The following is an 18,224-nucleotide window of genomic DNA, read 5'->3' on the forward strand; positions in this document are numbered from 1 at the left end:
CTTCCCATCCTGATTTTCCTACTCTCCCATCCTGATGTAGGGCAGCCCGCAGGATGCATTCCCCAGCACATGGAGATGAAAGCGAGCTGAGGACCGCTGTGCCTATCTCCGCATGGCTCCCGGGTCCCCATCGAGCTGGCACCCAGCACCTGGGCTGGAGCTGAGAGGGTTTATTTCTTTCTTTGCCATCTCCGTTTGGAAAATGCAGGTTTCTCTCTCACCTTGTCCTCAGCCTGACTCCGAGGGCAAAAATCTCCCTGCCCTCGCTGGGTGGGAGTCGGCGGGTTTTGGCCACACTTCTCCCCTCTGCTACTCTGCAAAAGGGATGTCAGGGGAATCCGAGCCCCTCTCGTGCCTCGCTCGTGTTATCTGTCCATCTCGACTCCATCCCAAAATGAAAAAAAGCACTCTTCCCTTTTACTGTCCCTTCTCCCTCCCTGCGCTCTGCCACTAATCTGCACAATAGCATAATTTTGTATAAACATCTGATTTCTTTTACTTTGCCTCAGTAATAGCTTGTAGCAACCCTTTCCAACATCTATTAATACTGTGCTATATATTAGATCCAGACTTCAGATCCCCAAATGTGACTATCTTCAGAAAGTGGGGAGAGGAGGAACGCAGATCAAACGCTTGCCCTCTGGTCAGTTTTAAATATAGGATAAACTGTGGTGCCATATAAATGCAGCAGGGGCTATATGTTAGCTCTTGTCTCTGAACACCTTGGACTTTTCTCTCTGTGAGATCTTACAGTCGAGGCTGGCCTAGATCAGACTAATGATCTATAAACATCAGTGTCCAGCACTTCAGCAAGGGCCAGAGGAGCGGGCAGAGCAGGACCGCTCCTCCCACCTGCCTTTCATGTACGGCAGAGCTACAGCAGATCTCGGTCCCTTTACGGGGGAAAAACACGAGCACAAGGAGATGAACTCACACAGCCCGAACCCCCCAGTAGCCCGGCGGTGGGTGCAACCCTCCGGCCTCTCCTGCCACCGTCTCCCAGTTCCCAGCCTGGGTTTCTGGTGGGAGCGATGGCAAAGTGCCACTTTGTCACTTGACGTTTGCTCCTTGCTTGTAGGGAGATTTCCAGCAGTGCAGTTGCTTCCGTGACCATAAAGGTTCGCATTTGCCATGTTATTTGGAGCAGGAGGGCTTCTACTCTTTCAGAAACCAAGATTTTTCCAGAGTGACTTTTTTTTTTCTGAAGTGTTTTGACTTTAGACAGATCTGGGACACACTGGACATGTGCCCCCCCATCCCTTCCCTAGCCAGCTGCAGGGGCAAAACCAACCAGTAGCAAAAATAAAAGCCACGTGTAATTCCTGTCCCTTCCCACCAGAAAACCAGACAATTTTTCATCAATTCTGTAAAACCCAGCTCAGTTAAAAGGCCTGCTGCACCTCTACACAGAGCACAGCATCGTGCCTGGGCAAAGTCAGGGCTAGGGAGAGAGGCAGCAGTTTCTATTGAGAAATTATCTCTGTTTGCTCAAAAAGAAAAATCCACACAGGTTATAATAACAAAAAGGCACATTAGCCCTAGTCATATCACTGGGAATGAGGAAACCAGCTGGGGTTAAACCTCCCAGCTGGTTATAATCCCCAGGAAATGCCCCCAGCCCTTCCTTGTTAGGACGTTGTCAAGGTCCTTATTTTAAAAAGGTCACGTTTAGGGAAGCACAGGGTTTGGGTCTTTGCTTCCTCTGTCCTGCAGTGCTGCTAGTTGGCTGTTTGTTTGTGCTAGGGCGGTTACGAGACCATAGCCACTGCTTCGTTGCTGTCAGTGCTCCTGTGGTGTGATCTACTAGAAGACATTTAAGGTAAAAAGGGTACTGAGGAACCTGGCTTAGAGGGAAAAATTTGCTCTGAAGAACTGTTGGTGCTTTCTTGATAGCTTTTCACACTTGCTAGGGCTGCTAAAAGTGATTAAATTCTTCCTCTTCAGCAGAAATGGCTGTTTAGGGTTGCTCTTTGTTCTAGACTTCCCCTTGTGACTGATCGTTAGCCTAAAAGCAGAGCTGGGAGATGAGAGTGGTTGTATGTTTTTCTGTTTCTGATGGCTGAATTGTGTTGTGGACAGGACCAGCCCTTCAGATGATGACCTGCTTCACCACTAGCTGCCCAGAATTTATTTGGCTGTAGCTAGGGAGCTGTCTCTTTGATCCATCTCTGCTATTAAACAGCCTTCAGATAAAGCCACCAAACTCATCGCTAGGGAAGGAGGCTGAGCAGCCTAAATCTTGGAGCTCAACAGCAGTGGAGGGTTGATCTGAAAACCACATTCCCTAACCCGCTTGAAAAGGAAAGCAGCTTGTTTTATAGTATTACACTGTGCTTGAGGAATGATTAAAGCACCTTAAATGTGCATCTCTTTCATCATAGACCAGCCTGCTGACAGGGCGCCAAGTATAACAACCCCCGTCAAAAGCATCATCCCTATTGGGTGTCTTATTGTCATTGTCTCCTTTCCTGAACAAGAGGAGCTGGAACAAAAATAGTCTGGAGCAACGTGCACATCCTCATACAGAGAAAAGACCCTAAAAGCAAGCTGAGAAGCTGTCGAGGAGTGAGCCTAGCAGCTACAGACACAAACTGCAGCAAAGAGGATAAGTGGCTGGCGAATGCTGGGAAATAATGCCCCGAAATCCTCCTGAGCCCGTTCATCACTGAGGCTTTAGCAGTCATCTCCACAATAAATTCCCTTATCACTCTATTGGAATTTGACATTAATGACCTGCCTGTTATTTCAGAAGGAGATGGACTGTAACCGGTGGGTAATTGGTAGGAAAATTTGCTGGATATAGCAAAGATCTGATAGCATCATAGTAGTTACACTATGAAAGAGGAAGATTAGGGAGCTCTGCTTGCCACAAGGGGCTTATTCTTGCTGAATAAACGTGTTCACTGCCCAGAGCCTTGCTTGTATACCTTGATTCCACCTTCACTGGCATCCTAACATCAAAACTAACCCAGGTTTTTCCCAGTGACTCTGGAATGAGTAACAGCAGAGCTATTGCACAGTAGAAACTGTTGTCAGTGCAGAAACAGGAATTTGGTGTAAACTTTTTAATCATTCATTTAGTCCTAAGTTGTCTCTAGAAAGATTGTGATTACAGTTATTTCTTAATCAGCTAGATTACTTGGATTCTGTGAATACCTCTGGCTGGCAACACTTTTCACAAGCAACTTTCCAGACTGGAGCTGTTTTAGGATTTGTTCCTATTTCTCTGCAGGATAGACAGTTGGTTTATTAACGTTCTTCCTTTCCACCTGCAGGCCAGTTTCCAGTGTGCTGTATATAAATTATAGAGCCCATTTTTGCTGTGAAGCTTACCGTCTAAATCAGATGGGACGGCTGATTTCTCTAGGGGATGTCAGTGGAAGAGCTAGAACCAGGTCCAGGAGTAAGAATCTTGGCTCTCTTGCAATGAATGATAGCAGTTCTGTGATCTGATGGGTCTATGGCTTTCTCGAAGATTTCCTGATTCTACTTTCCAGCAAAAGAGAGCCAGTACTGGAGTAAGAATGTCTTTTTTTGTTTTTTGTTTTTTTTTTTTTGTGAGTACACTTGCTTTTTAAATTGGCTCCCTTGAGTATTCACAAAAGCAAAGCTGAAAGGCATGGACACAAGAGGACTGAACTTGCCACAGAAGTGCTAGCACATATTTGTAGTAAAACAGCTGCACTACTTGCTTAGCTCTGACAGTAACTTCCCGTCATGTCCTGTACCTTTCTGGGAAGAAAGAAATGATGGTGATGGGAAGATTGCTTCACTTAAGTCAAAGGGCATTTTGCAATTGCTTTCACTGGAGCCAGGGCTGCTTTTAACCCTGTTTTCCCCAAGTCTCTGTACCACTCCCTGGGCTCCCCACCTTAGACATGTAACGGCTATGGAGGAAACAAAATGTGCCTTTTCTGTGAGAATACTTACTGGCAATGCCTGCTGTTGGCATGGGCTCGTGCCTAAAGAGGAAGCCAGCTTTGCATGCAGAGGGCCTGACAAAACTTGTGGTCCAGGCTGTGCTCCTGACCATGCTCAGGGGTGTTAATATCCCACCAGACGTGCTGAGCACCGGCAGCCTGTCTGCTTGCGGCTGCACTGGGCGCTGCTCTTTCAGAGCCAAAATGAGCACAGAAGCTGGTGAAACACCTGGCTCCCTTCAGAGATTAGGGGAAGGGAGGACATTTGAGTGGTCAAAGTCAGTTTTTTCCAGCTGGTAGGACAGATGTGGCAATCTGGATGTGAGTGCAGAAGGCTTGCCCTATGTCTTCTATGCGTGGCAGGGAAATGGATTGGCACCGGCATTGCCTGTCCTTGGCACCACTGCAGGACTGTGGTTGATTTGGGGAAGAAGTGCATTGCAAAGCTGTCCAGAAAGAAAGAATAGCCAGTAATGATTGCAGCTGATCCTTAAAATGGTTTGAAATGGGGCTTGGAGCAAAGATGCAAGGTCAGACCCCCCAAAGAGAGAGCTGAGCTTGGAGGGATGAATGGATATCTTGAGCTTTTCCTTGATGCTGTCTGAGACAAGGGGTTGTAACAGCCCTTAAAGCTGCAATGTGAACCGTCCTGCTCAGATTGCTTTAATGGCATTTGGGAGTTAATTCTCACATCTCTGGTGCTGGTGGAAGCAGGAGACCCAGGTAACCAGCTCTCATGGTGCCTCTCCTAGAGGTGACTGAACTGGAAACCGGGAGGTTGGATTTCTTCCCCGCAGCCACATAAAAAGCTGTTAACTGCCACGCCAGGAGTCAAGCCTGTGAATCCTGACTCCTAACTTGCTGCACTCTATTTTATGGGAGACTTTGTGCAAAAAAAAAAAAAAAAAAAAAGTGTCAGCAGAATGAAATAAATGTGACTGTGGTGGCTATGTTCCTGCCTGCTCCTTGTACTCTTCTACTTGATTCACCAATGAGAAAGCCAAGGTATTTTTTAGAGGCTGTTTTAGAAACACTTGAATCGATCTAATTCATAGCCAGAGCCTCTCTAGCCCTGCTCGCTGGACTCTCCCCCTGGAACATGTTTAATCAGTGGCTGCACAGGGATGGCTGGGAAGGTGTCCGGTGTCCTTGAGCCTGTTCCTGCCCGGCTGTGGTGCTGCCTGGGAACGGGTGTATCCTGCTGGCATCTGAGGCCATGCACAACAATGAAAATTTTGGCTGCAGCCTGAAACAAGGTTCAGGTTCTTCTCATCTTGCTGAAAGGCATGTTGTTTGCCAAATAGGAGAGGAACATCCTGAAAGAGCCCAGCGAGTTCATAAAATAAAACCCTGAAGAATCACAATACAATATCCCTGCAAGAAAGGATTTCTTATCTTGATTTTTCTTTTGTCTCCTTTCTCTTCACCCTGCCCTTGGACTAATCGTTACCAGACCAGGAACCTGCAAATGGATTTGTTTGGCGGCAGCTCGTGGTAGCTGGAAACCTTCTTGATATCCTCATGAAGAGTGGGGGGTGTTTGGAGGTGGAGGAGAGCTCTGGTGCCAGAGTTGGACCTAAACAGTGGATGTTGCAAGCAAAGTGGGAAGTGGAAAGCTGCCTAAAACATGTCTGGCCCTTTCCCTGCACATCCATGGCAGATCCACTTTCCCTTCTGCTTGTGGAGGCTGAACAGCCACTGCTGCAAGGGTGAACCAGCAGCCTCGCTTGGTTTGCGCTTTACATACTTGTAAGGCGGTTTCCAAAATAAGTTTGAACACTGTCAATCTCATCTCAAACAGCCACCAGCAGTGCTGTGTCGGTCTGCCAAGCAGCTGGCGGTTCTGTGCGTGCCGGAGGATGGATTTAGCTGCTCTGCTCCCCCTGCCTCGCTTCGTGCCCAGCATCCGTGGCGATGTGCTGGGGCAGGAGGTGGCACCAAAAGGGAGCATTATGAGAGGAATCCTTGTGATCTGAGACAGAAATAGTTGCTGGAGCCGGTGAGGAGACACCAGGAGACGTCCTCACCTTGCCACCCCTGGGAGCACCTTCTGCTGACGTGAAGCTGGGGCTGTGCATCGAGCTGGGACCATGTTTGTGGCCTTGCCCTGGGGAGCAAATCCTTCGCTCGCAGAGAAACCCTTTGAGGAGGTTGTGTCTCATGGTCCCCAGGGAGGCTGAGCACTATTTCTGAGGGCAGGAAGAACCTTTCTGCTCAACTAGCAGGGAGAGCATGGGAAATTGAGGATTTTACGTCTTCCTCAGGTAGAAATTTTGGCTGATGGTCAAAAACAATGCCCCCACCCCCCCCAAAAAAAGTATGCATCTCGCCACAGATGTGTTCGCTTTGCGGTGATTCACACTGGACTTGTTGACTGGAGGTCTGTGAGTAAAGACGGGAGGCATCTTGAGTAAAGATGGGAAGCATCTTCACGCTGAATTTCTCAGAGGATGAGAGAGGCACAGTGAGAGCAGGACTGACCCTGCTGGAGCATTTCTGGTCCCCCGTGGCCTGGCTATCTATTACTTCGTTTTATCCAATGCTGCTCTAACAAATCTCTGCTGTACGGGCTCTGTGGGTACCACGGCTGTTCCTGCTGCTACCCAAGGAAGCACCTGAACCCCATCCCAAGGGATCCTCCCTAGGCAGAGGCGGGGATGATGCCTGCCCAGGAAATGTGTAGGCCACATGAGTTTGTGACCCATCCTGGCTGTGAACAACACGCTAACCAAGATTTGGCTAATGTGCCCACCAGGAGATAGATGTATGTACATTCTTGTTTGGAATCATTCTCTTCACCTCTTTTATCACTGAAAACACCCAAGATGCTAACAGTCTGAGGAGGATGATGCAGCAAAAATAAACATCTTAGCAAGAAAGAAAGAAAATGAGATTTGCATATGTTTTTCTGGGAAAAACATCAAGTTTTGCTTATTAGAAAATGAATGTGTTGAAAACCAGCTTGTAAGACTTGAATCTTGACTCAAGGAGTGAGTCTCTCACTCGCTTGTTCTGAACAAGGTCTCCTCAATTCTCTGCCCAAAAGGAAAGATTGCTGTTAATATTTTATGAACAGATTCATATTTATGGAAGAGCAAATCTCGGTCATGGAAAATATTGGAAAAGCTTTCCTTGAATTCAGCAGTGGGTCAGGAATGCTCAAATATTGAATTATCCTCTGCTTGTTGCAAAGAGATTAGGAACGCAGTGATAAATGGACTTCGGAAAGCTGAGGGGTTCAGCTTGGCTAAGGGAAAAAATGCTGGTGTATCTCTGAATGCAGCAAACCTGACTTTCCGCTTACATGCCTGATTATAAATCAGGAGTAAATGTACTAATGTTGACACGCCAAGTTTTCCCTTGGATGTCATTCTATAGGCGCATGCTCCTCCAACCACAGGTGACTAGATTTGATGAGGAAACCACAGGGCGAGGTGCTTTGGCTGGTATCAGTGGGAGATCCTATTTGATTAGCCCGGGGTTGCCTTTTGGCTGTAGACCCTATGACTAATTCTGCTGAGGCAAAAGAGAGATGCCAGCAGGGACTGTGACCCAGTGGAGATCCAGCCTGTGGGAATCCTCTGCCTGCAAAGCTCCTCAGGACTGTAAAACGGGGTTGGAAATCTCTTAAGAGGTTTTTGATTGATGTAAATTCCACTTTTTGCAGCAAAGTAAAGCTTTGGTTTATGTTCATGTTCCCTTGAGGCTTACTCAGTCTGAGGTTTCCTTGCTAAGAAGTATGCACAGCTCTTCTTTTTGCTTTCTCCTAGGCAGGACAGAAAGCATTCTTGTGCCTGTGTTTCAAAGAGGCCCGAAGACTGCAAGCCAGAGCCACCAAAATGCAACATAAGGCAAGCGAAGATCAAGGCAAGCAACCCCGGTAAGCTTCTGCAAACTGCAAAAAGGGAGTCAGTTTAAGACTGGGGCAAAAGTTGAAATGGGATTTAATTTCATATGAATTGATTCATCTGTCTCTAATTAGTAATAGCTTTCTAATGCATGATGTTAGAATATGTAGAGTTTTTTTTCTTTTTAGATGAACATCTCAGTTAAGATAAAATATAGCCATTCTCAAATAGTCTCAAATAGTTCTTGTAATGCCCCGATGGAGATGTGTGCAGGTAAAGATGAGAAATAGATGATATCCCATAGTTACAGATATTGAAGACTAGCATCTATTAGACTATACATACTATTCATTCCACGGTAAGCTAGTAACAAAACAGGAAGTTTCGCATATCCCCCATTTTAGTGTCAGTATTTTCTTTTACTGAGGAAGGACTCTAAGCCCCCCAAACGCCACAGTGCATGATGCTGTATGGAGGAATAACTCACAAAAATTAAGCCTTACACTAAAGTGCTGTCTCTGCTAGTTCCAAAAGCCCCAAACCCAGCCGGCAAAAGAATGGTCATGTTTAATGACACTTTAAAACAATAAGTGAATTAACTAGTTAAATTAAAAATCCACATTGCCCAGCTTTTCATGGGAACAAAATGAAATTGCTGATTTTTCTGTTTTCAGAAGGAAAATTGTACCTGCCTCACCTTTTCTCCTTCTGTCTTTTCCCCCATTTCCTCCTCTGCCTTTAACACAAGGATCTAGGGAGACTGGGGGAAAAGAGGCTGCTGGTTAGTTCCCTGGATGACAAGGGTGGGTGAGAGGACAGAAATGTTTGTGGATTGCTTTTTAAGCTAAAAAGCATGAGTGAAAGTAGCAGTCATGGGAGGTTACCTACCTGTTCTATTCCCAGATAATAAAACTGTTCACAGTCCTCCTGTGGGGCTGGTCCACAGTCTAATCTATCTTGCCTAATAATACATTTTTTCCTCTTCAGCATCATTCCATTGCTCCTAGTAATACCTCCTCGTACCATCCAACATATTTCATCTCAACCCTTGGTGTTCACACCCTTGAAATACTTCCAGGCTGCTATCGTGTCCACTTTTCTAACTCATGTCTCTGAGCCAAGCTATACATCCAGGCTCTAAATCTTCCCCATAAATCAATCCCTGTGGGCCTCTGACCCTATTTTGGGGGTATTTGCATGAGCTGTGTAACTCATTGTGGGTTCAGTTCTCCCCTCCGAACATTAATAAAAGTCCAGAGACTTACACTAGGACGAGAAGAGAGTCAGGTTTCTGGGTTTGTTTTATAACTTCTCGAAAGGCGAAGCTGAGGGATGCTTTACATGGTCTTTGCTGAGCAGTAAAGAACCAGGGCAGGACACATCGAGCAGATGGTGATTCTGGACTGCAGATGAGGACTAAATTACTGTGTTCAAATCACATCTTTGATATACTTCCAACTTCTATCAGATGGTTCCACTCAATGTTTGGCACAGCTGATGTGAAGGAAAGGCCAGGAAAGCAATCAAACAGTGTAAGCAGTGAGGCAGCCTAGTGTGAGAAGGGCCCCAATCTCCTAAGCCTGTGCACAATGCCTAGCCCAGCTCCCTCTCCATCCCCAGATCCAGGGCACAGTGACCTGGGGACTTCCCTGACTCTTCCAACATCAGCAGAGCTTCAATCTTTGCCCCTACATGCTGTATCCATGCAGCGTTTGCATGATTGTTAGTGTGTTTAAAAAAACCCAAAAAACCAACTGGCATCACTCATATTACACAGCCTCTGTTCCCTGCTGCCACATCGCTTCAAGTTGCAAACAGCTTGCTTAGGCGATACAACAGTAAGTTAAAATAACTGGGAATATTGATGGCATGTGAGCAACTCCTTGGAGTTAAAAGGCTCTGTTCCTTGGGTTTTGGCTTTGGACAACCTTCATTCTTAATGCGCTCTTTGCTTAATTCACCCCTGCCAGTGCAAATGCTCCTATTTATGGAGCTGGTAATCACTTTCTATCAACACGCTCTGAAAATCTGCTCCTTCTGCAAAACTTCCTTTTGAGTAAATCCTTCCCCACGAATGTTCTCAGTACAAGTCTAGTCCAAGGCCTGCTCAGGGCTTATGAGAGGACTTTCAAAGGACTCCCACTGAGTTCAATTGCCTCAGACCCTGAGTGAACACACATCCACACCCACAGAGCTCAGTTAAAATGGCCCAATGTAAGCTCACAAGAAGGAAACCACACTTTTTCCAAAGTCCTTAGGAGGGTCCATGGTTATGTTGCCATCTCTTTACTGTACACAAACCATGGAGGTTTTCCTCTGAGGAGGCATCTCAGACAGCATCATAAAGCACATGCAGGAAGGGATGTGTTAATATAAAATCCTTCCAGGACACTGAGTTCGGTGTCTTTTATTCTTCCTTAACTTGAAAGCCAGAAGAGCATCTTGAAAAATCTGTACAGGAGAATCAATCGCATCAGCAAGGAACCTTCTGGGTCCTATGAAAAAGTCCATGGTTTTTGGCCTTGGTAGTTTATTCTTCCAGCTTTTGGGAGGCAGCACTGATACATTTTCCATTTGAAACATCCCAGGGTTCTTGAGACTCGTGCTGAGCCCTCAGAAGTAAACAAGCCGCCTTCCTCAGCAGCAACCCCAGCTGCAATTGAGAGATGCTTTTTTCCGAGACTAGCTAGCCTGGCACTTAGTTCAAGCAATAGCAAAGCTGCCATTTCAGGCCACGAGGCCAGCACAGACTGCATGCCAGAGCAGTATCAATAAGGGTATAACCAAACATCTTTAGCTCGGAGTTTTCTGCTCCATATCTCTCAGTGGTTTTACAGGCCAGCTAGAGCTCTTTATCGGTGTCATTTACTCAGCTGTTAACTTTTTTTTTTTTTTATCCTTGAGCTCTGCAATGGGGAAATAGAAACCTGCAATGAACTTGCCTCAAATTGAAACAGATATTTAACTAGAATAAACCAGTGGCCAGACTGAATAAACACTGCAGGCACTTTAGAAAGAATGTTAAGTTGACATAAGATCTGTTGGGTGAATTCAAGAAATAGGAGATTTTATGCTGAAGTTGTAAGTCGTTTGGGTTGAAAAGGATACTGCCAAGCTCTGCACCTTGGTGCCGGTCTGGGAGAGACCAATGCAGGATGTTTGCTCTCCTCAAGACCAAGGAGCTCTTGGCATGGGCAGTTAGGCTTCTTTCCCGTGACAGCTTTTCAGAAACGTGGACTTCTACATTGCTCTGTTTTGTAACCATTGAGGGTCCTGTAAGTCTGAGGCAAAGGGCCCTGTCCACTGGCTGCTTGAACACAGGTATGTCGCGGGGAGCTAAGTCTGAACCGCTAGACCCTGACACACGGGTGTCCTGAAGGACAGAAATGCTCAAGGAACGCCTTTGGTGAAGTCCAGGCTCTCTGCGTCAGCAGTATTTACTCCAGCTGGGACACCCTTAAATGATGTTCAAGGCCAAAACTGTGCAGAAAGGCAGTGGATTTTCTAGCTGCCGTGCTGTTCGCTGATGCAGCTCTCCTGTGCTCAGAAACCACCGTGCCCTCGCATGACCCAACAAGCGCTTGCCTGTCTCAGTCCTCCTTTTCCTCTGAAATGTGAGGATGGGTGAAAGGGTGGATCTGTGCTCAGTGGATCTTGGCTGCTTATCATTTCCAAGCCGTGCTATTACAACAAGCAAGTTGTAGCACGTTTCCCAGAGGCTTGCAGATGCCTGTTTTACGCTCCGTGTTACACGTGGCCCTCATAGCCATGGGAAGCATGAATTGCCTTCAGGTTCAGCTCCGTATGGAGCACTCAACCCACAACGCTTACGAGAGCAGATTCGAAATGCCAATAGCCCCCGATGAAGTTCTTCCCTGGGCTGAGTAGGACAAAACCTTGTGTACTATTGAAACCCTATTTAACTTCTTAGTGATGCAACTCCTTGCACAGGGGCCAATTTCATTCAAGGTGAATAGACTTGGAAGAGTCCAGTCTGCTGTAATACATGTTTCTACTGTCACTTGGTGCAGTGGCAGCCAGTCGCAAAGAACATGCAGGTTGGGAAAAAGCTTTTGGTTTTGTTTTTTAAAAAAACTGCACTTAATAAAAGAAGATTTTCAAAATCTAGAAATCAGAGCACCATGACACTAATCTGCCTATGATGGATTGGTTGGACTAGCAGAACCTGTGGCCTTTTGGCTATACCAGATGTGACAGACATATGCCTTGGGAAGGTATGCAGGTGACTACAGTTTTTGCATTCATCTGCAAAGCCTGTGTCTTGAAAATAGATCACGTTTCCTTCCCGTGTCCTGCCGTGGATGGCTCCGGAGGGGCAGAGACAGCTAATGCTGCCAGATCACACAGGACTCCTGCTTTTTTGCCTTTTTTTCTGCTGCAGTGACACCAGCATTGGATGTCTGGGGAGTGGGCTGCTCTCAGCAACATGAATTTCACTTCCCTCCATGTTTTCTGGAGAGTGAACTCAGCAGTGATCCAGGGGGTGAGAGTTTGCTCTGGTAAGTCAGCCTTTGCTAAAGATTGGCAGATGTTTAATATTTCTAGTCCCTGCTCCAAGGAGAGGGAGAGAGAAGCTGCAAAGAATATAGCAATATTTTTTCAATGCATTCCATATGTTTCCTCTGTAAGTAAAGATTAGACAGCGGTGCTGGTCAGAATAGAAATAAGCCTACAGGCTGTTCTGCTTTCTGGAGGAAGAATGAGCCTTAGCATGATTTGCTCTTTAGAGGGGAAAGTTGTCTGACCTGCCTTGAGAATACATTTTCATAGAGGCAAGTGGACTTCTTGTCATTCACATCATCACCGCTCTCAGAGGTACTATTGCCTCTACAATTCCAGCCTCGCTAGAAGGGCTTGTCGGCCACGGCTCCACCTGCCTTGTGGAATACACTGCTTTTTGACTCATCAGCTTGGAGGCTCCTGTCATCCTCCTTCTCTTGCACAGGATGACATGCTCACACCTGGCTCACTGAGATTTAAAAAAACAAACAAAAAAACCCCCCAAACCTTTGATTCTCCCTGTTGACAGCTGATGGTTCCTGTCCTTTTGGTTAGGGCAAAGTGCTTTTGCCACCTGTGGCTCTGTCCACATGCCTGACTTATTCACAAGTCCATGACATTGGTCCTGCTGCTACCTGAGTGCTGTCTCCTGAGATGCATGATCTGGCACAAGGAGACACTGGAAAGCGTGGTCTGAACATTGCAGAGCGTGTTTGTCTCGACAGTGCAGCAAGCAACCTCCCTTCTCCCCTGGCTCGTTCCTGCTGCTGGGGCCCACCTTGGTGAGTACCCAAGGGAGGCACCCCGCAGACGCATCTGGCTTGATTCAGGACCGCTTTAAGATCCTCCTTTGCTAGAGTAACTGCAAGGAGTGAGGCAGAAATCACAAGTCTCTGCCATAAGCACTCTCGCAGTCCCCAGCATCTCCCCCGGAGTGTCCTTGCCTACCTACTGCATCGGACACATCCCTGGGGCACCTGCAGAGGTGCAGACCCTCCTCCTTGCTGCCCTCCTAGGAAATGTAGACAAATCAGAGGCCTGCGCAAACCACTGGCCCTTAGCAAGCAGGTCCGAGGCATGGCAAATTCTGTGGCCAGCTGCAGACCAAAATGCGATATGCCCCGTGTGTCCCTTGAGCCCCCCAGCCCAGTGCCCCATTTGCAGCCAAGCGTGCAAATGCAAACTCCCCACTCGTGCCTCAGCACCCACTGCCAGCTGCCTTGAGCCCTCGGTTATTGCTGCCTCCAGCAACGCACGTGGGGGTTGCAAATTACTCCCCCCCCCCGTCCCAGTCTTCTCACTCCAGCAGCAGCATTTTGGCCTTGTGCAATTGCCATTCCAGCTGCAGATGTTGCAAAAGTTGTCACTGAACATGGCAGATCTGGAGGGAGGAGAAAAACCCAGCTCCAAAACAAGGAGAAGAAAGGTGCCCTCTCCTGACAGGCATGCTTGGTATAATTATGCCAGACAAACATGTACAGAAGTCCTCAGTAATTGCTATGGTAATCATTTCACGTGTGTGGGATTTTTTTTAGGCTAAAGCATAATTACAGCTAATTGCTGTTTTATTTTGTTCCTGTTTATATAGCCATTAAAAGAATTGTTGAAATGTCTTTGCTATAAAGACTTTCTTCTTCCGTTTTTTCCTCTTAAATCATTCTAGAAAAGAAGAAAAAAAAAAAAGAAAAAAGGGATCATGTTGCCACACTCGGAGTTCATGAATGGCCGTTAGCTCTCCAATGATCTTACAACAAAGAACCACTTCAAGCCTGCAGAAGTCTGCTGTTTTCCAAGTGTTAGGAGCTGACAGTGCTTGAATTTGCAGAAATAGCTAGAATTTGAAAAGATCTTGGCTGTTTGTTAATGAAACTCTTCTGGTCAAGAAGCTGAGTCTGAATTCATGTGGGGAGATGGGAGGATCTGAACCCTTTGCTGCAAGGGCAAGAAAAGGTGCTCTCAACTAGCTGTTTCTGTGTTAGAGAAAAGCTTTGTTTCTGCTCTTTGCTCTCTATGCGTAATTGGGCTAGGTGGATGGTATACAACAAATACCTCTGTCCTATGTATTTTCAGAAGGGATCAGTGTTTTGGAGGGCTTTATTGGCTCAACATTTTGGGAGTTACCATGTTCTAATGGCCTGCAGTGAAGCCAGATAATTTCTTTATCACTTCATCAAATAGTGTGTGTGTGTATATATATATATGTGTGTGTGTGTGTGTGTGTCTTCGGGCTGTCCTCCAGGATGGTTTTGCAGCTTTTATTTTTATAATGGAAAATTGGCTTTATGTTCAGGTGCTGAGCCAGTTTGGGGAAAAATAATGGAAAGGGTCAGTTTTCCTGTTCTGGGAGAGTGTTGCATTCCAGTGCCCGTTCAGAATGAAAAACTGAAACTGCAAAGGCTGTTGAAAGGCGAAAATACTTTTGATTATGCCCATTGAAATGCTTCAGGTTCACTCAGCATTTGTTTAAAAAGAAAAAGCTTTTCCTACTGTGTTCTGTTATTTTAACATTTGTTACTAGAAGGTCTAGAAGGTGTTTTTTTTGTTTTTTGGTTTTTTTTCCCAGAAGCTTCTCTCTTACAGACATCCCCTCATGGACCACAGGTATGGGACTGGCTGTAGGGGAATTAACCCTACTGAGATGCATCCTATGGACCTGGCAGGCTGCTGCTGAGACTCCCATCTGGGTTGCCCCACCTGGGAGCTGCACAGACTGGTTTTCAGCTGCCTGACCACAGAAATAGGGCTGAGGACCATCTCTTCTGCTGTCTGGGGACTGAAGTCCTCCATTCTGGCCAGCACTTAGAAGGCAGCCAGCAACCTCCCTGCTTGTCCTTCTTGGGGAAACGTCTTTCCTTGCCATCTCCATGTGGATCTGTATGTGGCTGTGAGGGACTGCAGGAGACCTGAGGCAGGATGCTGACCATGGGCTGAGGGGCTCAGCAGAAGCCCCCAGATACGAGGTGGGTGATACTCGGTAGAAAGCCTGGCTAAAGATGGGTTGAAAAGGGACTCTTATGATGCCTTTAAGCACGGTCTGGAAGCCGTGCCATGGGAGTGCCTTCCCCACCCCTCCAACCTCATGGAAATGCAGCGTTGCCCTGGAGGGAGGAGAGGCCGTGGCTCACGAAGGCTGTAATGGTCTCATTTCTGAGCATTGTATCCTTCAGAAGGGACCATGACCACATGAAAACATTGTCTTGAATGTGGTTAGCCACAAGCAATTGCTCCAGTCCCTCATCAGCCGCATGCAGGATTCAGAGCAGAGAGTAATCACAGAAAATGTGAGCATTACGTTGCTAAGGGACAGGATGGAAAGAGAGAGCTGGTGCCATCACAGCCCTTTGCCTCGGAAAATGGGGAACTTGTTTGCTCTATATTTTTGCCTTTTTTGCCCTTTCTGCTTGGCTTCTGACTCTGCTCTGAGAAGCCAAATTAGCTCATGGTCTAAGGCTTCAGAGCTGAACATAAGCAGAAGCAAGCTGACATTGGCTAGAAATAGAAGCAGAAATAGAGCTGTTTACCATCTTGTTTTACTTTGACACTTCTAGGGAGCAGGAAACAACTTCAGGGCATGGGCACTCGCACAAGCAGACACCACAAACGCATCTGTAAGCCTGATTGTTTCCCATGCAGCAGATGCTTTACGGTTTTTCCTTTTATCCACTCAAAAGTTTCAGGAGCTAGATGTCCCCCAGAGGTAAATTGTGACATGTTTTAGTGCAGAGTAGCTCAGAAGACTTTAAATTTCATCTGATTCTTTGCCCAGATGCTGTCAAATCTCCTCCATTTCCCAGTCCCCCTCCATTTCATCTGCTAAGTTGGATGAAGAATGACAGTTCCATTTTTTGGCAACTTTTGGTGTTCCAACTTTTAGTTTTTGGTCACAGTGAAGAGAACACAAATGCTTGTTGATATTTTGTGAAAAACAGAATGATGGGCATGTCTGGGTTTAGATGCCTGAGCACGTGTGTAGTGCAGGAGGCAGGGAATCAGCCCAAGGAGATGCTGACTGAGATTCCTCCTCTGCATAGTTTGGGTAGAGAAAGGACTTGGACCCATTTCCAAGCCACTACCCTGTCACTAGATGGGACATTTGGCTACTGCCATGTTTTTTGGCTTTTGGACTTTATTCTCTGTGAAGATGCTCTGCACACATAGCACAAGTTTCAGTGCTTCTCAGGACTTGTTTGTAACATGGAGGTGTCTTGATATCATATCTTGAATCACAAGAAGCCAACTTCTGCGCTACAGACAAGGAGGCAACTGGTTTCCGTGAAGCTACATTCTTTCCTGAACAGAAGATCTGAGCCCAAATCTCAGTTTCTGTAAGTGTCTCGCTGATTCACAATTCATTAAGGAAATACAAAAACGGAGATTGAAAACCACAGCATCACAGCTGATTGCTTATTCTGAAGTTAGGACCCTTTGAACTGGTGACTGTATCTGGAAGCTTCTGCACTCCTCAGCACAGGAACCTGCATGGATATGTGATGTATTTTTAACCAGGCCCTGAGGAAGAAGATAATACAGTGGTGGCTCCTCCCTGCAATTTTGTAAAGCCTCTGTGCTTGGAAGATTTCAGCTGTGGTGCTTACATGCTAAGTAGAAGGCAGAGAAAGAATGAGCTCTCGATGAAAAGAAGTCTAGACATCCTTTGGTATTTTTAGGTCCTGATTTTGAGGAGCTAGGTATGGAGGGATTTACATCTTTTCCAAAATCTGATCTGCTGTTTCTGATGTTGAAGCACAGTTCCCACAGCCAGCTCTCCATTTTATCAGCAGTCTCAGGATGTTTGGTGTTTCCCTGGTGACCCCAGCCCTGGATGTGTCTGGCTGTGGAGGAATATCAGCTTTCTTTGCTGTAAAAATAGGAAGTTTTAATCCTTAGTGAGGCTCCTAAAGGGTGGGGTGGGGAGGGTAGTGAAACAAGGCTGATATTAAATAGGATATTTGGAGCCATCTCATGACTTTTGAAGGCCTGAGGTTGTTACGGCTATGGAGGCTAATACTCTTGCTTTCAGAACATTTGTATAGTTTAAAATACCCAGTCCTGAGTCCAGAACTGCCAACAGCCTGCAGAGTTTTCTTACCCAGTATCCACCAAACCCTTTGAAAGGAGATGCTGTCATGCAGGAATGATTGCTTCAGGGGACAAGATGTTGCAGCTGAGTCTTTCCATTGCAAGATCAGCTCGTTCCCATTCAAGCCATGCTTGCAGCAGCCTAAGGTTACAGCAAGTCTACTGCTGGGCTGCAAGCTGCTGCTGGCAGGACATGTTTTCTAACAGCACAAACAGAGTCGAAGTAAAAGCAATTTACTCTGCCTGTAGAAATGCATCAGGAGCCCAATCAGCCATGTTCCAGGTAGCTGTTGAAAAAGCTGCGATACACAAACCCCACCCTGATTAGTGGAGGCATTGGATACACATATACTCCACTGCAATTATCGCTGGCACTCAGCTTGATTTGAAATCAATAATAGTCCTATTATTTAAACCTGTTGAGCAGACCAAAAGTAGAGTCTGCAGTTTCCACCCACTGGTGCTTGTCTGACAATCAGCTAAAGTGTTTTCAGCATTTGTGACACAAAAGTGCGTTTGGTTACAAAGACTCTTGGCAGTAGGAACTCACTGTCAGATGCAGCTTGATTGAAGGAGTCTACAATTCTTGGCCTTTCAAATGCAGACACAGGCAATACCCAGGGTTACTTTTGCAGGGAAAGATGAGCTGGAACTACTCAGATTCCAGGAAGAATGAGCAGTGATATTTTGCAGAAATCCAGAGAAAACAGATTTGGGACTATTTGGGCACAAAATTTGTTCTGCCAAAAACTTTTTCTCCTGCAGAAGAGCCTGATTCTGCAAAGCACTGAGCTGCTGCGGGAAGGACGGCTTGCTCAGTCTTTCACAAAGCAGGTTTCCAAATGACCACTGAAGG

At 46.3% G+C, this 18,224-nt stretch overlaps 1 long non-coding RNA gene across 1 annotated transcript; it reads left to right on the forward strand.

Annotated features, from left to right (window-relative positions):
- Nucleotides 1–7,637: 7,637 nt before the first annotated feature.
- On the forward strand, nt 7,638–12,293 carry LOC112979934 (uncharacterized). Its single transcript, XR_003258293.2, has 2 exons — nt 7,638–7,800; nt 12,171–12,293. It is a non-coding gene; the product is annotated as an uncharacterized LOC112979934 (long non-coding RNA).
- Nucleotides 12,294–18,224: the final 5,931 nt, after the last annotated feature.

The sequence above is a fragment of the Dromaius novaehollandiae genome, chromosome 20, assembly GCF_036370855.1.
Source record: "Dromaius novaehollandiae isolate bDroNov1 chromosome 20, bDroNov1.hap1, whole genome shotgun sequence".
NCBI classification, from domain to species: Eukaryota; Metazoa; Chordata; class Aves; order Casuariiformes; family Dromaiidae; genus Dromaius; species Dromaius novaehollandiae.